Raw genomic sequence first — 19390 nt, forward strand, 5'->3', positions numbered from 1 at the left:
GATATACATAAATGATTTGGAGGAAAGTATAGGTGGTCTGATTAGCAAGTTTGCAGACGACACTAAGATTGGTGGAGTAGCAGATAGTGAAGGGGACTGTCAGAGAATACAGCAGAATATAGATAGACTGGAGAGTTGGGCAGAGAAATGGCAGATGGAGTTCAATCAGGGTAAATGCGAGGTGATGCATTTTGGAAGATCCAATTCAAGAGTGAATTATACAGTAAATGGAAAAGTCCTGGGGAAAATTGATGTACAGAGAGACTTGGATGTTCAGGTCCATTGTTCCCTGAAGGTGGCAACGCAGGTCAATAGAGTGGTCAAGAAGGCATACGGCATGCTTTCCTTCATCGGACGGGGTATTGAGTACAAGGGTTGGCAGGTCATGTTACAGTTGTATAAGACTTTGGTTCGGCCACATTTGGAATACTGCGTGCAGTTCTGGTCGCCACATTACCAAAAGGATGTAGATGCTTTGGAGAGGGTGCAGAGGAGGTTCACCAGGATGTTGCCTGGTATGGAGGGCGCTAGCTATGAAGAGAGGTTGAGTAGATTAGGATTATTTTCATTAGAAAGACGGAGGTTGAGGGGGGACCTGATTGAGGTGTACAAAATCATGAGAGGGATAGACAGGGTGGATAGCAAGAAGCTTTTTCCCGGAGTGGGGGATTCAATTACTAGGGGTCACGAGTTCAAAGTGCGAGGGGAAAAGTTTAGGGGGGATATGCGTGGAAAGTTCTTTACACAGAGGGTGGTGGGTGCCTGGAACGCGTTGCCAGCGGAGGTGGTAGACGCGGGCACGATAGTGTCTTTTAAGATGTATCTGGACAGATACATGAATGGGCAGGAAGCAAAGAGATACAGACCCTTAGAAAATAGGCGACATGTTTAGATAGAGGATCTGGATCGGCGCAGGCTTGGAGGGCCGAAGGGCCTGTTCCTGTGCTGTAATTTTCTTTGTTCTTTGTTCACTCCATCACCAAGACCACCTAGTCCACCTATGTAAGATTGCCTATATTTGCCCCTCTCAGTTCATTTGCTGCTGAAATCTTCATCCATTCCCTACCTAATGCAGAATACAGGCTTAAAGACAGGATTCTTGGTAGTGTGGAGGAACACAGGGATCTTGGGGTCCATGTCCATAGATCGCTCAAAGTTGCCACCCAAGTTGATAGGGTTGTTAAGAAGGCGTATGGTGTGTTGGCTTTCATTAACAGGGGGATTGAGTTTAAGAGCCGCGAGGTTATGCTGCAGCTCTATAAGGCCCTGGTTCGACCACACTTGGAATATTGTGTTCAGTTCTGGTCGCCTCATTATAGGAAAGATGTGGAAGCTTTAGAGAGGGTGCAGAGGAGATTTACCAGGATGCTGCCTGGACTTGAGGGCATGTCCTACGAAGAAAGATTGAGGGAGCTAGGGCTTTTCTCATTGGAGCGAAGAAGGATGAGAGGTGACTTGATAGAGGGGTACAAGATGATGAGATAGAGTGGATAGTCAGAGACTTTTTCCCAGGGTGGAAAGGGCTATCACCAGGGGGCATAATTTTAAGGTGATTGGAGGAAGGTTTCGGGGAGATGTCAGAGGTAAGTTCTTTACACAGAGAGTGGTGGGTGCGTGGAATGCACTGCCAGCGGTGGTAGTAGAAGCAGATACATTAGGGACATTTAAGCGACTCTTGGATAGGTACATGGATGATAGTAGAATGAAGGGTAGGTAGTTAGTTTGATCTTAGAGTAGGTTAAAGGTTCGGCACAACATCGTGGGCCAAAGGACCTGTACTGTGCTGTACTGTTCTATGTTCTAACCCTCTCAGCCTCTCCTTCCTCTTTTAACATGACAACGCCAGGCAGTCTAAGAGAACCAGACAGATAGTGCAGGAGTCCCCTGATATGATCTCACTTGCTAATCGGTTTTCCATTTTGGCTGCTGGTGATGGTGATGGTTCCTCTGAGGAGTGCAGTCAGAGCTAAGTTTGTGGCACCACAGGTGGCTCGTCTGCACAGGAGGGGAGGAAGAAGAGTGGAACGGCGGTAGTGATAGGGGATTCGTTAGGGGATCAGACAGGTGTTTCTGCGGCAGTAAACATGACTCCAGGATGGTGTGTTGCCTCCCTGGTGCCAGGGTCTAGGATGTCATGGAGTGGCTGCAGGACATTCTTCTGGGGGAGGGTGAACACTTCAGAGGCCGTGGTCCACATTGGTACCAATGACATTGGTAAGAAGGGGGATGAGGTCCTGAAAGCAGATTTTAGGGAGCTAGGAAGGAGATTAAAAAACAGGACTTCAAAAGCAGTACTCTCAGGATTACTCCCAGTCCCACATGTCAGTGAGCATAGGAATAGAAGAATTGAGTGATTGAACACATGGCTGGAGAACTGGTGTAGGAGGGAGGGCATCAGATTTCTGAGACATTGGGACTGGTTCTGGGACAGGTGGGACCTGTACAAGATGGACGGGTTGCATCTTCGCAGGACTGGGAAGAATATCCTCGCACGGAGATTTGCTAGTGCTGTTGGGGAGGGTTTAAACTAAATTGCCAGGGGGATGGAAACCTGAGAGGGAGCTCGGATTGGAGGGAAGCAAAACTGGTAACTTGTCAGGGGTGTGGGAACCAGGAGCAAGTATCAGAGAGGAATACCAAGATGCACAGAATACTGGGGGAGATAGATAGCACTAGAGTAGGGAATAGTACGTGATTAGGTGGCGTCAGAGTAAGGGAGAAAGTAATAAAGGCTGAATCAGGGTTAATGTGCATGTATGTGAATGTACGGAGTGTGGTTAATAAGATGGTGAGGTACAGGCACAGATTGCCATGTGGAAATATGATGTTGTGGCTATAACAGAGACCTGGCTCAAAGAAGGGCAGGACTGGGTGTTAAATATTCAGGAAAGATAGGAAAGGGAAAAAAGGGGGAGGGGTGGCAGTATTGATTAAGGAGAATCATAGAGTTATACAGCACAGAAACAGGCCCTTAAGCCCAGTGTGTCTGTGCCGGCCGTCAAGCTGATCTATTCTAATCCCATTTTCCTGCACTTGGCCTATGGCCTTGTATACTATGGCGCTTCAAGTGCTCATCTAAATACTTCTTAAAAGTTGTGAGGGTTCCTGCCTCTACCACCCCTTCAGGCAGTGCATTCCAGATTCCAACTATCCTCTCGGTGAAAAAGCTTTTCCTCAAATCCCCTCTAACCCTCCTGCCCCTTACCTTAAATCTATACCCCCTGGTTATTGCCACCTCTGCTAAGGGAAAATGTTTCTTTCTATCTCCGCTTCTCATAATTTTGTATATCTCAATCAGGTCCCTCCTCAGCCTTATCTGCTCTAAGGAAAACAACCCTAACCTATCCAGTCTCTCTTCATAGCTGAAATGCTCCAGGCCAGGCAACATCCTGGTGAATCTCCTCTGCACCCTCTCCAGTTCAATCACATCCTTCCAATAGTTTGGTGCCCAGAACTGTACACAGTACTCCAGCTGTGGCCTAACTAGCCATTTATACAGCTCCATCATAACCTCCGTGCTCTTTTATTCTATGCCTCGGCTGATAAAGGCAAGTATCCCATATGCCTTCCTAACCACCTTATCTACCTGTGCTGCTGCCTTCAGTGATCTATGGACAAGTACACCAAGGTCCCTCTGACCCTCTGTGCTTCCTAGGGTCCTACCATCCATTGTATATTCCCCTGCCTTGTTAGTCCTCCCAAAATGCATCACCTCACACCCCTCAGGATTAAATTCCAATTGCCACTGCTCCGCCCATCTATATTGTCCTGTAATCTCAGGCTTTCCTCCTTGCTATTTCCAATACCAACAATTTTTGTGTCATCTGCGAACTTACTGATCATACCGCCTATATTCACGTCTAAATCATTAATGTACATTACAAACAGCAAGGGTCCCAGCACTGATCCCTGTGGTACACCATTGGTCACAGGCTTCCACACGCAAAAACACCCCTTGACCATCACCCTCTGCATCCTACCACTAAGCCAATTTTGGATCCAATTTGCCAAATTGCCCTGGATCCCATGGGCTCTTACCTTCTTAACCAATCTCCCATGTGGGACCTTATTAAAAGCTTTACTGAAATCCATGTATACTCCATCAACTGCTTTACCCTCACCTATCCATCTAGTCACCGCCTCGAAAAATTCAATCAAATTAGTTAGACACGATCTCCCCGTGACAAAGCCATGCTGACTATCACTGATTAATCCCTGCCTCTCCAAGTGGAGATTAATCCTGTCCCTCAGAACTTTTTCCAATATGTTCCCAACCACTGATGTTAGACTCACCGGCCTGTAATTACCTGGTTTATCCCTGCTACCCTTCTTGAGACCATTACAGTGCTGGAGAAAAAGGATGTCACAGAGGGGTCGAGGACAGAATCAATTTGGCTAGAGCTAAGGAACAACAAAGGTGCGATTACATTGCTCGGTGTTGTCTATAGGCCACCAACTAGTGGGAAAGACATGGAGGAACAAACTTGCAAGGAAATTACAGAGAGGTGCAAAAATTATAGGGTAGTTATAATGGGGGTTTTAATTATCCAAACATAGACTGGGAGAGTAGTAGTGTAAATGGCAGTGAGGGTCAAGAGTTCCTAGAGTGTATTCAGGAAAATTTTCCACAACAGTATGTTGCTAGTCCAATGAGAAAGGAGCCACTGCTAGACCTGGTTCTTGGAAATGAGGTGGGCCAAGTATCAGTAGGAGAACATTCAAGGGATAGTGATGATTGAATCATAAGCTTTAGGCTGACTATGGAAAAGGACAAAGAGCAATCCAGGGTAAGAATAATTAACTGGGGGAAAGTCAACTTCAATGGGGTAAGAATGGAGCTGGGGCGAACGAATTGGAGTCAAAAGCTGGCAGGAAAACTGGCAGCTGAACAATGGGCTATCTTCAAAGAGGAGATAGTTCGGGCACAGTCAAGGTATGTTCCCTTGAAGGAGAAAAGTAGGGCAATCAAATCCAGAGCTCCCTAGATGACAAAAGAGGTAGAGATTAAGATAAAGAAGAAGAAGTGTGCTTCTGACAGATGCCAGGTAGAAAATACTATTGAGAACCAGGTTAAACATAGAAGGTCCAGAGGGGAAATGAAAAAGCAAATAAGAGAAGCAAAGAGAGAGCATGAAAAGAGACTGGCAGCTAGCATTAAAGGAAATCTCAAAGTTTTCTATAGGCATATAAATAGTAAAAGGATGGTAAAAGGAGGAGTGGGGCCGATTAGGGACCAGAAAGGGGATTTACACATGGAGGCAGAGGGCATAGCTGAGGTATTAAATGAATACTTTGCATCTGTCTTTACCAAGGAAGAAGATGCAACCCAGGCAATGTTGAAAGAGGAGGTAAGTCAGACACTAGAGGGGTTTAAAATTGATAAAGAGGAAGTATTAGATAGGTTGTCTGTACTTAAAGTGGATAAAGAACCAGGACTGGATGAGGTGCATCCAAGAATACTGAGGGAAATGAGGGTGGAAATCGCAGATGGCCATAATTTTTCAGTCTTTCTTAGACTTGAGGGTGGGACCAGAGGACTGGAGAATTGCAAATGTTACACCCTTGTTCAAAATAGTTTGTAAAGATAAGCCCAGCAACTACAGACCAGTCAGTTTAACTTTGGTTGTGGGAAAACTTTAGAAAAAATAATTCGGGACAAAATCAATAGTCACATGGACAAATGCAAGTTAATTAGTGAAAGCCAGCATGGATTTCTTAAGGGAAAATCATGTTTAACTAACTTGCTGGAGTTTTTTGAGGAGGTACCAGAGAGGGTTGATGAGGGCAATGCTGTTGATGTGGTGTACATGAACTTCCATTCCAAAAGGCATTTGATACTGTGCCACACAAGAGACTTGTGAGCAAACTTGTAGCTCACGGAATAAAAGGGATGTTAGCAACATGGATACAAAATTGGCTGAGTGACAGGAAACAAAGAGTAGTGATTAATGGATGTTTTTCGGACTGGAGGAAGGTTTGTAGAGGAATTCCCCAGGGTCCCTTGCTTTTCCTGATATATATTAATGACCTAGACCTTGGTGTACAGGGCACAATTTCAAAGTTTGCAGAGGATAACGAAACTTGGAAGCATTGTGAACTGTGAGGCGGATAGTGTAGATCTTCAAAAGTACATAGACAAGTTGGTGGAATGGGCAGAGGGGTAGCAGATGAGGTTCAATGCGAGAAATGTGAAGTGATTCATTTTGGTAGGAAGAACATGGAGAGACAATATAGAATAAAGGTTACAATTCTAAAGTGGGTGCAGGAGCAGAGGGACGTGGGTGTATATGTGCATAGGTCATTGAAGGTGGCAGGATTGGTTGAGAGAGCAGTTAATAAAGAATAATGGATCGAGAACGAGGGGGTACAGATTTGAAGTATTTGGTAAGAGAAGCAAAAGTGACATGAGGAAAAACTTTTTCATGCAATGTGTGGTTAAGGTCTGGAATGCGCTGCCTGAGAATGTGGTGGAGGCAGGTTCAATTGAAGCTTTCAAAAGGGAATTAGACAGTTATATGAAAAGGAAGAATGTGCAGGGTTACAGGGAGAAGGCGGGAGAATGGAACTGAGGGAATTGCTGTTTTGGAGAGCCAAGTAGCCTCCTTCTGCACAGTAAAGATTCTGTGATTCTGTGAACTTGTATTTATATAGCACCTTAAACATCATAAAACATCCCAAGGTGCTTCATAGGAATGTTATAAAGAGATATCAGGAGATATTAGGGTAGGTGATCAAAAGCTTGGCCAAAGAGGTAGGCTTTAAGGAGTGTCTTAAAGGAGGAAAGGGAAATAGAGTGGTTTAGGGAGCGACTTCCAGAGCTTAGGGCCTGGGTAGCTGAAAACACAGCCGCCAATGGTGGAGTAATTAAATTCAGGGAGACGGTGATTGGATGAGTAATCCAGTAGCCCAGGCTAATACATGAGTTCAAATCCCACCACGGCAGCTGGTAGAATTTAAATTCAATTCATAAAAATCTGGAATTGAAAGCTAGTCTCAATAATGGTGCCAAGAAACTATCGATTGTCGTAATGATCTTTAGGGAAGGAAATTTGCCGTCCTTACCTGGTGTGGCCTACAAGTGACTTTAGACCCACAGCAATGTGGTTGACTCCTAACTGCCCTCTGAAATGGCCTAGCAAGCCACTCAGTTGTCAAAGGCAATTAGGGATGGGCAATAAATGCTGGCCTTGCCAGTAATGTGCACATTCCATGAAATAATAATAAAAAACAAATGAGACCAGAAGTAGATGAGGGCAGATATCTTGGAGGGTTATAGGGCTGGAGGAGATTACAGAGATCGGGAAGGGAAAGGCTATCGAGGAATTTGAAGGGAGGGATGAGGTTATGGAGGGATTTGAAAACAAGGGTGAGAATTTTAAAATCGAGGTGTTGCTTGACTGGGAGTCAATGTAGGTCAGTGAGCACAGAGGTGATAAGTGAACTTAGTGTGAGTAAGGATACAGGGAGCAGGGGGTTGAATGGCCTCAAGTTTACAGAGGGTAGAATCTGGGAAGCTGGCCTGGAATGGGTTGGAATTGTCCAGTCTGGAGGTAACAAAGACATGGATGAGGATTTCAGCATCAGATGAGCTAAGGCAGGGGTGAAGTCAGACAATGTTATGCAAGTGAAAATAGTTGGTCTTCGTGATGGCACAAATGTATGATTGGAAGCTCATCTCGGAGTCCAATATGACACAGGTTGCAGACTGGTTCAGCCTCAGGCAGTTGCCAGGGAAAGGGATGGAGTCAGCAGCTTGGGAATGGAGTTTGTAGTGGGGACCGAAGACAATAGCTTCAGTCTTCCCAGGAAGGTCAGCAGTTTAGTGGAAATAGAATTGAGGGAGCAGTAGGTCATCTTTTTTTTAAATTCATTCATGGGATGTGGGCGTCACTGGCCAGGCCAGCATTTATTGCCCATCCCTAATTGCCCTTGAGGAGGTGGTGGTGAGCTGCCTTCTTGAACCACTGCAGTCCATTTGGGGTAGGTCCGGTTTCATTCCTATTCCATCGCATAGACAAGACGAGCTTGGAAAGAGTTTGAGGGGATATGGAAGAGAAGCTACAGAACGATACTAGCTCTGGTCCAGTCCTGTGCGAATTGTCCAAGTTCAATAGCTTGCCTACTCCAGCCTTACTCAAACCTTCCATTATTTTGAAGACTTGGATCATGTCCCCCCCACCCCGCCCCAGTCTATTGTCCAAGACTGGAGCTTTTGCCCATTACTGTTTTCTTACACCAGTAACCACGTGGAGGAGCGACATGATAGAGGTTTACAAAGTTATGAGCGGCATGGACAGAGTGGATAGTCAGAAGCTTTTTCCCAGGGTGGAAGAGTCAGTTACTAGGGGACATAGGTTTAAGGTGCGAGGGGCAAAGTTTAGAGGGGATGTGCGAGGCAAGTTTTTTACACAGAGGGTGGTGAGTGCCTGGAACTTGCTGCCAGGGAAGGTGGTGGAAGCAGATACGATAGCAACGTTTAAGAGACATCTTGACAAATATATGAATAGGAAGGGAATAGAGGGATATGGGCCCCGGAAGTGCAGAAGGTGTTAGTTTAGGCAGGCATCAAGATCGGCGCAGGCTTGGAGGGCCGAATGGCCTGTTCCTGTACTGTACTGTTGTCACTCCTCGCTGACCTTTTCTAAAGAATCTATATCCTTTATGACACAGACCTCACCATTGATCTGTACAATATCAGTATAACACATTCTAATGAGTAATCCAACAGCCTCCAAAATGCACTCAAGCCCCATTTGACTTATTAACAACCATCTCACACTGCTCCAATGCTTTTTTATATTTGATCTTGTGATGTGGGTGTTGCTGGCAAGGCTGGCACTTATTTCCCATCCCAGTTGTCCTGAGAAGGCGGTATGGACCTTGTCCTTGAACCACTGCAGCCAGTGTGGTTATGGTACTCCCGTGATGGTGATAGGCAATCCAGGATTCTGAGCTAGTAACGATGAAGGAACGCCGATATATATCAAAGTCAGGAGTGTGCGCGACTTGGAAATCATGGTTTCTGCAGTATTGCTGCCCTTATTCTTCTCAGTGGTGGCAGCCAGAGGGTTGGGAAGTGCAGTCAAAGTAACCTTGGTGAGTTGCTGCAGCATACCCTGTTGATTGCACACACTTCAGCCACAGTGTATCAGCAATGGATGAATGGATAGTAACTTCATTTGGAGAGGCACCAATCAATGAAACTGTTTTTGGACTGTGCTCTCCCATTGGTAGACAGCCCAGGATGGGGGTTGCTATGGAATCCTCCATTGCTGCACAGGCCTGGTGCCCACTTGCCTCTTTTTTCTACCAGGCTCCTGGGGTGGAATTTTATTGAAACAGACCCACTTGCAGTGAGTCGGGAACCCATTTGTTTCATCAGCGGGCTTTGCTGTAACTGTTTAACTTAGTCACTTTTGGGTCTCCCGACCAATCCCAGATTCTGGGTGTGATGACAACTCACACCTATCAAAGGGAGGATTTCAATTTAAAAGGACCCCTAGAAGGGGATAGAGGGGCTGAACTGTACATTGCTTTCTGAGGCTTCAGCAACTACAGGAATGGAGAGGAGATGTGGGAAGACTGCCCCCCAGGTGTCTGATTCTTACCTGGAGGTCCTGCTGCATGATCTGAGGGACTGAAGTGAAATTCTATTTCCCATGCACGGGAGGAAGAGGCCAGCCTCTCAAACCAAGCAGGCACGGATAGAAGTGACTGAGGAAGTGAGCAGCAGGAATGTGGTCTCTTGCACCTGGGTGCAGTGCCTCAAGAAAATCAATAACCTCAGCAGGGCGTGAAAGGTAAGTGGCTTCCCACTTCCAGGTGCCAGCCCCCAGACTCTGACTTCCTCAGCCCTGTACAGCACTCCTCAGATCAACACACCTTGCAGCTACACTCATTTCTCTCTGTAAGCACCTCCTCATACCCCCATGTGTATAGCCAAAACACGCAACTTTATCTTATTGATCTCAGTCACCCTCTGCAAATAGTATCATTCCCTCCTCTCCATAATCCATTTCTCACTCTGTTATATAGCACCTTTAACAATATAAAATATCCCAAGGTGCTTCACAGGAGGATTATAAAAGAAAATATGGCAGCAAGCCACATAAAAACAGAATCATAAAAAGTTTACGGCACAGAAAGAGGCCACTTGGCCCAATCGTGTCTGTGCTGGCTGAAATATGAGCCATTGAGTCTAGTCCCACCTTCCAGCATTTGGTCCATAGCCCTGCAGGTTACGGCACTTGAGGTGCATATCATACCTCTTTTAAATGAGTTGAGGGTTTCTGCCTCAACTATCCTTTCAGGCAGTGAGTTCCAGACCCCCCCACCACCCTCTGGGTAAAAAATGCTTTCCTCATCTCCCCTCTAATCTTTCTACCAATCACTTTAAATCTCTGCCCCCTCATCACTGACCTCTCTGCTAAAGTGAATAGACCCTTCACCTCCACTCTATCCAGATCCCTCAAAATTTTGTACATTTCAATCAGATCTCCCCCCAGACTATCCAATCTTTCCTCATTAACAGCATTTTTCCAGTCCCAGCAACATCCTCATAAATCTTCTCTGTACCCACTCTAGCGTAATGACATCCTTTCTGTAATGAGGTGACCAGAACTGCACACAGTACACAAGTTAAGGAGATATTAGGTCAGGTGACCAAAGCTTGGTCAAAGACATAGGTTTTAAGGAGTGTCTTAAAGGAAGAAAGCAAGGCAGAGAGGTGTAGTAAGGGAATTCCAGAACTTGGGGCCCGGGCAGCTGAAGGCAAGGCCACCTATGGTGGTGCGGTTAAAATCAGGGATGCTCAAGAGGCCAGAATTAGATGAGTGCAGATTTCTGAGGGTTGTGGGGCTGGAGATTACAGAGATAGGGAGAGATGAGGCCATGGAGAAATTGGAAAACAAGGATGAGAATTTTAAAATCAAGATGTTGCTTGTCCAGGAGCCAGTGTAGGTCAGCGAGCACAGGGGTGATAGGGGAGCAGGATTTGGTGTGACTTAAGATATGGGCAGCAGAGTTTTGGATGGCCTCAAGTTTACAGAGGGTAGAATGTGAGAGACCAGCCAGTGCACAACTACAGGGATAAAGACAGAACCAGTAGTGGTCCTCTAGTGACAGCACCTTGTCGGCCACTGGCAATGCATGCCCACCTGGTTCACAGTGAAGGAGGTCTTGCTCCAGAAGGCTGCGGATGTCAGCAACGACCTACCAAGAAACCCTGAGCCTCCTGGGGCACTGGTGCTCAGACATGTCGAGGAACCTGATCCTCTATCTGTAGACCCCATGTTGGGGTTATCGCCTTCAAGAGGAAGCTCTCTGTCCATCCCCTTTGGCCTGTAGATTGGCATGCAGCTGAGAAGACAGTTCCTGATGCTCCTCTTGTTCATCATTAGAGGTCCAAGGCAGAGCTGTATAAGCTGCTCCCATGCTGCAGTGAAGGCTGACAGCAGGGAATTGCAGATAAAGGTGAGTAAAGTCCAAGAGAGGTGAAATGATTTCCAAAAATTTGGAAATCACCTGTGAAGCAGTAAAATCAGGCTCTCAAAACAACTGCTGTGAGCACAAACCTTTCACACAGGCAGGCCAGCAGCTATTCAGTTGCAATATTTAATGGCTTTCGAGCTTGTCAGTTTAATTGGTCAATGATTCACTGCTCTGCTCTCATCTTGTTAACCCTGATGAGTTCCACACATCTCAGGAAACCCATGCGCTGGCTGTTAAAGACAGAAACCGGGTTAAAGACTCAATTCATTGATTATTTGAATGACTAACCCAACAGCTCCCCACCCACCCCCCCACCTCCAAAAACGTGCATTGGTAAAACCCAGAAGTGGGCAGGATCATGCCAAGTTTCCAATACGCCAGTATTTTTTGTGGCTTTAATGCTCTGTTCACACCTGAATCCATCCCCCTCCCCCCCAGTTAACGTTCTGCCCCAGAGTGCCTGTTCTGTTTTGCCAGGTTTTCATTCTCGCCTCTCCTGTATTAACTATTCACATTCTCTCAGTCTCATCCACAGATTTAAAGTATTTGGTAAGAGAAGCAAAAGTGACTTGAGGCAAAACTTTTTCACAGTGAGTGGTTAAGGTCTGGAATGCACTGCCTGAGAACGTGGTGGAGGCAGGTTCAATTGAAGCATTCAAAAGGGAATTAGACAGTTATATGAAAACGAAGAATGTGCAGGATTACGGGGAAAAGGCAGGGGAATGGAACTGAGGGAATTGCTCTTTCGGAGAGCCGGTGCAGACATGATGGGCCGAATGGCCTCCTTTAGCACTGTAACAATTCTATGATTCTTTTTTCCTCTCCCATTTTGCTAATCCGGCCTCCTTTTGTCTCATGCTATTGCCAATTCTATTAGTTAACCATCTCTCATTCTTTACCCAACCTCTTTAAAGCTCATTCTTTCCTTTCTTGTGTAAGTTTTTTCTTCCCCTTTCGCTCGTTCTGTTGTTATAAGCTGCTAATGTGAAATGTCCTCAGATTCTGAGAAAGAGCCATGCCTGAAATGTTAATATTTTCCTTTCTTTCTAGAGACTGCTTGGCGTGCTTTTTCCAGCATTACACGGAAACAGGCCATTTAACCCAACTGGTCTGTGCCAGTATTTATACTCTACTTGAGCCAGCTCCCACCCTTCTTCATCTAACTGCTTCAGCATTTCCTTCTATTCCTTGCCCTAATGAATGTTGGAAAATCAATATCTCTCTAATTCTGTCACTTTAGTTTGTTTTCTTCAAGGATCCACCTCGATGGGCCGAATGCACTGGTATTGGGGAGAGCTGACAAGTTACAGATCTACATCACATGCCCTTGAAGCAACTATTAGATAGCCACAGATCTCACAATGTCCATTGATCAATTTTATACCTTTATTCCATTGTATCTTTGTTCTTCAGCTAGACAAAGTATCAAAAAACATCATCTCTTGAATTTCTCCACAGCAACTTTCCCAACATCACAAGATCCCTAAAGGGAACGAGCTGATTCTGAAGCAGCAGCAACAGCAGTGAGGAGGAAAGTGGGACATGGAGAATAGTCTTCATTGGTTTTCAACTCAAGGTGCTGATGATTCTCAGATCATCCTCCCCATTTCCCGCATCTTTGTGACAATAAACCCTGTAATCACCATACATGCCATATTCTTCCTTCGTAACTGCTGAAAGCTTGTAAAGGAACAGTAATCAACTTCACTGTTGCATTGAGAAGCACCAGCTAGCTATTTGATGCATTCATTTGAAAAATATATATTGCTATGACTTCCTGGCATCCCACTTTTTATTACTTCAACGTGCTGAAGGCTTTTTTAAAACATTTTTTTCTTCAAGCAAGCCACACTGAGGTAAACAGAAATAATCACACACCAACTAAAGTATGGAGAATGGCTAAACCTATGTCAGAAGCTGAGAATACTGGGAATCACAAACTAGTTAGCAAGGAAAGGGACAAGATATTTGTAGAAACAGTCAACCAATTAGTTAATAAGTGATATGAAAGAGGAAAAGCTCAGACTAAGAGATGAATCATAAACATATTGAACTGAGTAACTGTAGGGAGTATAATCTTTATTAACAGTACTGCAACGAGTCTAAGAAATAAGGCACAAGCTGGAGGATAAAACTAAAGCAGGAGACATTGGTTAGGATTGTGTATGGGTTGGATTTCATTCAAAGGAAGAACGCGTGTTTCTATAGTGCCTTTCACATCTTCAGGACATTTCTAAATGCTTTACAGCCAATGAAGTACTTTTTTGAAGTGTAGTCACTGTTGTTATGTAGGCTGAATTAAATATCAGCACTTCAACCCACTCAAAGGGTAGAGATTTTGAAAACCTATATACATAGAATTTATCACCTTATCCTTACACAAATATCACAAAATACACTCATAACTTTGGAAAGTATAATTAAGAAAGTGGTTAAAGAAACCTTATATTTACTCCATGACAACTTGTATGGACTAGTCTATGCAAGAACAAGAAATGGGAGATTGCACCTATCAGAACTGTTGACAATTATCAGTAGGCTCGAGGCCCTGGAGAAGTCCAAGGATCTTATTGCAAGAGCTTCTTTTGAATAGTGGAATAAGTAAAAAGGGAAATATTGATAAATTTAAAAATCTGAAACTCCTAAGTGACATGAAGGTTTATGAAGAACTATCCAAGAGTGCATACACTACAAATAATACCAGAAAAATGGAAGATTTTGATCCTGTCACAGCTGTGCAATCAAAAAATATAATACCCAGTGAGTGGCTTAGAAGAATGTCAAAGAATATAGAGGATTGGATCAGGAAAAAAAAGACTTATGGCAGATTAAGAGTGCTGAAAACAGCAGAGGCCCTAGAGGAATATAGAAAGTGTGGGGGGGGGGTACTTAAAAAAGTAATCAGGAGAGCGAAGAGGGAACATGAAAAAACACTGGCGGGCAAGATAAAGGAAAATCCTAAGGCATTTTATGAGTATGTTAAGAGCAAGAGGATAACCAGGGAAAGAGTAGGGCCCATTAAGGACCAAAGTGGCAATGTGTGTGTGGAGCCGGAGGACATAGATGAGGCTTCAAATGATTACTTTTTATTTGTGTTCACTATGGAGAAGGACGATGTAGGTGTAGAGAACAGGATGGGGGATTGTGATATACTTGAACAAATTAGCATTGAAAGGGAGGAAGTATTAGTGGTTTAAGCGGGCTTAGAACTGGATAAATCCCCAGGCCCAGATGAGATGTATCCCAGGCTGATTTGTGAGGCAAGGGAGGAGATAGCAGGGGCTCTAACACAAATTTTCAAATCATCTCTGGCCACTGGAGAGGTACCAGAGGACTGGAGGACAGCGAATGTAGTACCATTATTCAAGAAGGACAGCCGGGATAAACCAGGTAATTACAGGCCAGTGAGATTAACATCAGTGGTTGGGAAACTATTGGAAAATATTCTGAGGGACAGGATTAATCAGGGATAGTCAGCATAGCTTTGTCAGGGGGAGATCATTTCTAACTAACTTGGTTGAATTTTTCAAAGCTGTGACTAGATGTGTAGATGAGAGTAAAGCAGTTGATGTAGTCTACATGGACTTCAGTAAGGCTTTTGATAAGGTCCCGCATGGGAGATTGGTTAAGAAGGTAAGAGCCCATGGGATCCAGGGCAATTTGGCAAATTAGATCCAAAATTGGCTTAGTGGCAGGATGCAGAGGGTGATGGTCAAGGGTTGTTTTTGCGAATGGAAGCCTGTGACCAGTGGTGTACCACAGGGATCGGTGCTGGGACCCTTGCTGTTTGTAGTGTACATTAATGATTTAGACATGAATATAGGAGGTATGATCAATAAGTTTGCAGATAACAGGAAAATTGGTGGTGTCGTAAATAGTGAGGAGGAAAGTTTTAGATCACAGGACAATATAGATGGGCTGGTAAGATGGGCAGAGCAGTGGCAAATGGAATTTAATCCTGAGGGGTGTGAGGTGATGCATTTTGGGAGGACTAACAAGGCAAGGGAATATACAATGGATGGTAGGACCCTAGGAAGTACAGAGGGATCTTGGTGCACTTGTCCATAGATCACTGAAGGCAGCAGAAAAGGTAGATAAGTTGGTTAGGAAGGCATATGGGATACTTGCCTTTATTAGCCAAGGCATAGAATATAAGAGCAAGGAGGTTATGATGGAGCTGTATAAAATGCTAGTTAGGCCACAGCTGGTGTACTGTGTACAGTTTTGGTCACCACACCATAGGAAGGATGTGATTGCACTTGAGAGGGTGCAGAGGAGATTCACCAGGATGTTGCCTGGGCTGGAGCATTTCAGCTATGAAGAGAGACTGAATAGGCTAGGGTTGCTTTCCTTAGAGCAGAGAAGGCTGAGGGGGGACCTGATTGAGGTATACAAAATTGAGGGGCATTGATAGGTTAAATAGGAAGAAACTTTTTCCCTTAGCGGAGGGGTCAATATCCAGGGGGGCATAGATTGAAGGGAAGGGGCAGGAGGTTTAGGGGGGATTTGAGGAAAAGTATTTTCACCCAGTGTGTGGTTGGAATCTTGAACGCACTACCTGAAGAGGTGATAGTGGCAGGAACCCTCACAACACTTGAGAAGTATTTAGATGAGCACTTGAAACGCCACAGCATACAAGGCTATGGGCCAAGTGCTGGAAAATGGGATTAGAATAGTCAGGTGCTTGATGGCCGGCATAGACACGGTGGGCCGAAGGGCCTGTTTCTGTGCTCTATAACTCTAAATGGACCACTGACAATGAATATACAAATTGGAGAAGTTTGGAATTCATGAAATGGATTAAATTGATACCATGGAGTCTGGATCACTTATTACCATAAAGAAAACTTTCAATTATTGGCTCAGTCTTACAGGTAAAAGTAATAATCCAATTTTATTAATGCTGTTTTATTATGAGCTAATTTATATCCCACTAGATTTACATCATCTTTAGGAAGAATTGGACTGATAAAGATATGCAGGAATTGTGGTTTCAAAACCAATTTTTATCTCATATATTAGGAAGCCAGCACTAAAATACATAATGGTTCTTGAAAGGCTCAAGGAAAAAAAAATGGTAGATATGGTTGGACTGTTTGCATCAAACTGAGATTTAAATCCTCCGATGTTAAACTGTGGAAACCCGACATCATTCTCCACAAGGAAGATAATGTCACCATTGTAGGTGTGACAATATGTTATGAGAACAATGAAAAATCCCTGAAAAAGGCATGGACTGGAAAAGCAAATAAATATAAACACCTGGAACCTTGCTAAGATGACAAAAGGATCAAACATCAAATTCTTCAGGTTTATCAGAGCTGGAGGAAAACAGGTCAAACTCAACATGCTTACGAAGGTCCTTAAAATTAAGTGTTTTAAAGTCACTGCCAAACAAACCTCAAGGTTTACTTTATTGTTAATACTCGAACTGTTAGATTTTTATGGACTAACAACCACTGTTAAGAGGGAAGCATGATTTTAATAATGTATTATATTCATTTCGGTATCAATTAGTTTTATTGATTTTATCATTTTAGTTTTAGTAATTCTTGTTTTTAATATTTTTTCTTTGCTTTCTAGTATAGAGTGAGTTTGTTCATTTTTAATCTATTTTAATCAATGAAGTTTAATTTTATTTTAATTACTAGATACTAATTACATCACACCAAATGATTATAGAATACAAGATAAACATTGTCAATCAATCATATGTGTGCAATTGACTCGGCTACCCCCTGTCTCCGAGTCGACTCCAACGCTTGGTGTGATCTCCAGGCTCCAGATTTTAACATCCCATATTCATTTGCCCTTTCTTGCTTTGATTCCTTTTACTATCTACCCTATGCCTTCTTCCCACCCCTACTGGCTGTCACTTTTCAAAATACCAGACTTGACATTGCGGATGAGTCACGCTAAAACTTGGTACTACATTTCTGTCAGTGTATTGTTAATAGCTAAATGCCTCCTCATCTAATTAGTAATGCACATGGATGGACGAATGAGATTCCCATTAGCCCTACCTACTGTCTAGCAAAACCAGAACCAAGGGAATGGGCATGGTAGAATCAGCAAGGAAAGAAGTTTGACTCTTGTCTAGTACTGTAAAGAAACATGGAGGTGTAGGAAAAGTGGAAGGCCTCAGCTGAGAGTGAAATATCACCCCTCATCAATTTTTCACTTACCCGGTGGCAGTTGGAAACACCCAGGCGCAACCCACTCTGGGGTTAATGGCAGGTGGGGAGTTTCACTGGGGCTAAAATTTAAGTAGCTATTGCAGATGCATCAATCCATGACAGTATTGGTAGGAGTGACCACCACACAGTCCTTGTGGAGAGGAAGTCCCATCTTCACACTGAGGACGCTCTTCATTGTGCTGTGTATCACTACCACCGTGCTAAATGGGATAGATTCAGAACAGATCTAGCAGCTCAAAACGGCATCCATGAGGCACTGTGGACCATCAGCAGCACCAGAATTGTATTCAACCATTATCTGTAACCTCATGGACCGGCATATCCCCCACTCTACCATTACCATCAAGTTGATGCATCAACCCTGATTCAATGAAGAGTGCCAGACAACATGCCAGAAGCAGCACAAGGCATAACTAAAAATGAGGTATCAACCTGCTGAAGCTATGACACAGGACTACGTGCATGCTAAGCAATAGAGCTAAATGATCCCACAATCACAACTGATCAGATCAAAGCTCTGCCACATCCACTTGTGAATGGTGGTGGGCGATTAAACAATTGACTGGAGGAGGCCGCTCCATGAACATTCCCATCCTCAATGATGGCAGAGCTCAGTACGGTAGTGGAAATGACAAGGCCGACGCATTTGCAAACATATTCAGCCAGAAATGTCAAGCGGATGATCTTGGCCTCCTTCTGAGGCCCCCACCATCACAGATGCCAGTCTTCAACCAATTCCATTCACTCCACATGATATTAAGAAATGACTGAAGGCACTGGATACAGTAAAGGATGTAGTAATGAAGACCTGTGCTCCAGAACTAGCTGCACCTCTAGCCAAGCTGTTTCAGTATAGTAACAGCACTGGCATCGACTTGACAATGTGGAAAATTGCCCAGGTATGTCTTTTCCAAAAAATGTAGGACAAAGCCAATTACCGTTGCATCAGCCTACTCTCGATCATCAGTAAAGTGATGGAAGGTGTTATTGACAGTGCTGTCAAGCGCCTCTCATTTGCAAATTACCTGCTCACTGGCGATCAGTTTGGGTTCCACCAGGGCCACTCAGCCCCCGATCTCATTACCGCCTTGGTCCTAACATGGAAAAAAAAGAGCTGAATTCCAAAGGTGATGTGAGAGTGACTGCCCTTGACATCGAGGCCGCATTTAACTGAGAGTGGCATCAAGCAGCTCTAGCAAAACTGAAGTCAATGGGAATCGGCCGGCGGCGGCGGGGGGGTGGAAAACTCTTCCCTGGTTGGAGTCATATCTAGCACAAAGGAAGATGTTTGTGCTTGTTGGAGGCCAATCATCCCAGTCCCAGGACATCGCTGCAGGAGTTCCTCAGGTCAGTCTCCAACTATCTTCAGCTGCTTTATCAGTGACCTTCTCTCCATCATAAGGTGTTTGAACAGTGCTCAGTACTATTCGCAACTCCTCAGATAATGAAGCAGTCCTCACCCATAAGACCTGGATAACATTTGACTTGGGCTGATAAGTGGCAAGTAACATTCGCACACACAAGTTCCAGGCAATGGCCATTTCCAACAAGAGAGAATCAAACCATCTCCCTTCACATTCAACAGGATTACCATCACTGAATCCTCACCATCAATGTCCTAAGGGTCACCACTGACCAGACTTAACTGGACAAGCCACAAATACTGTGGCTACAAGAGTAGGTTTGAGGCTTGGAATTCTAAG

The sequence above is a fragment of the Heterodontus francisci genome, chromosome 17 (assembly GCF_036365525.1).
Source record: "Heterodontus francisci isolate sHetFra1 chromosome 17, sHetFra1.hap1, whole genome shotgun sequence".
Classification (NCBI taxonomy): Eukaryota; Metazoa; Chordata; class Chondrichthyes; order Heterodontiformes; family Heterodontidae; genus Heterodontus; species Heterodontus francisci.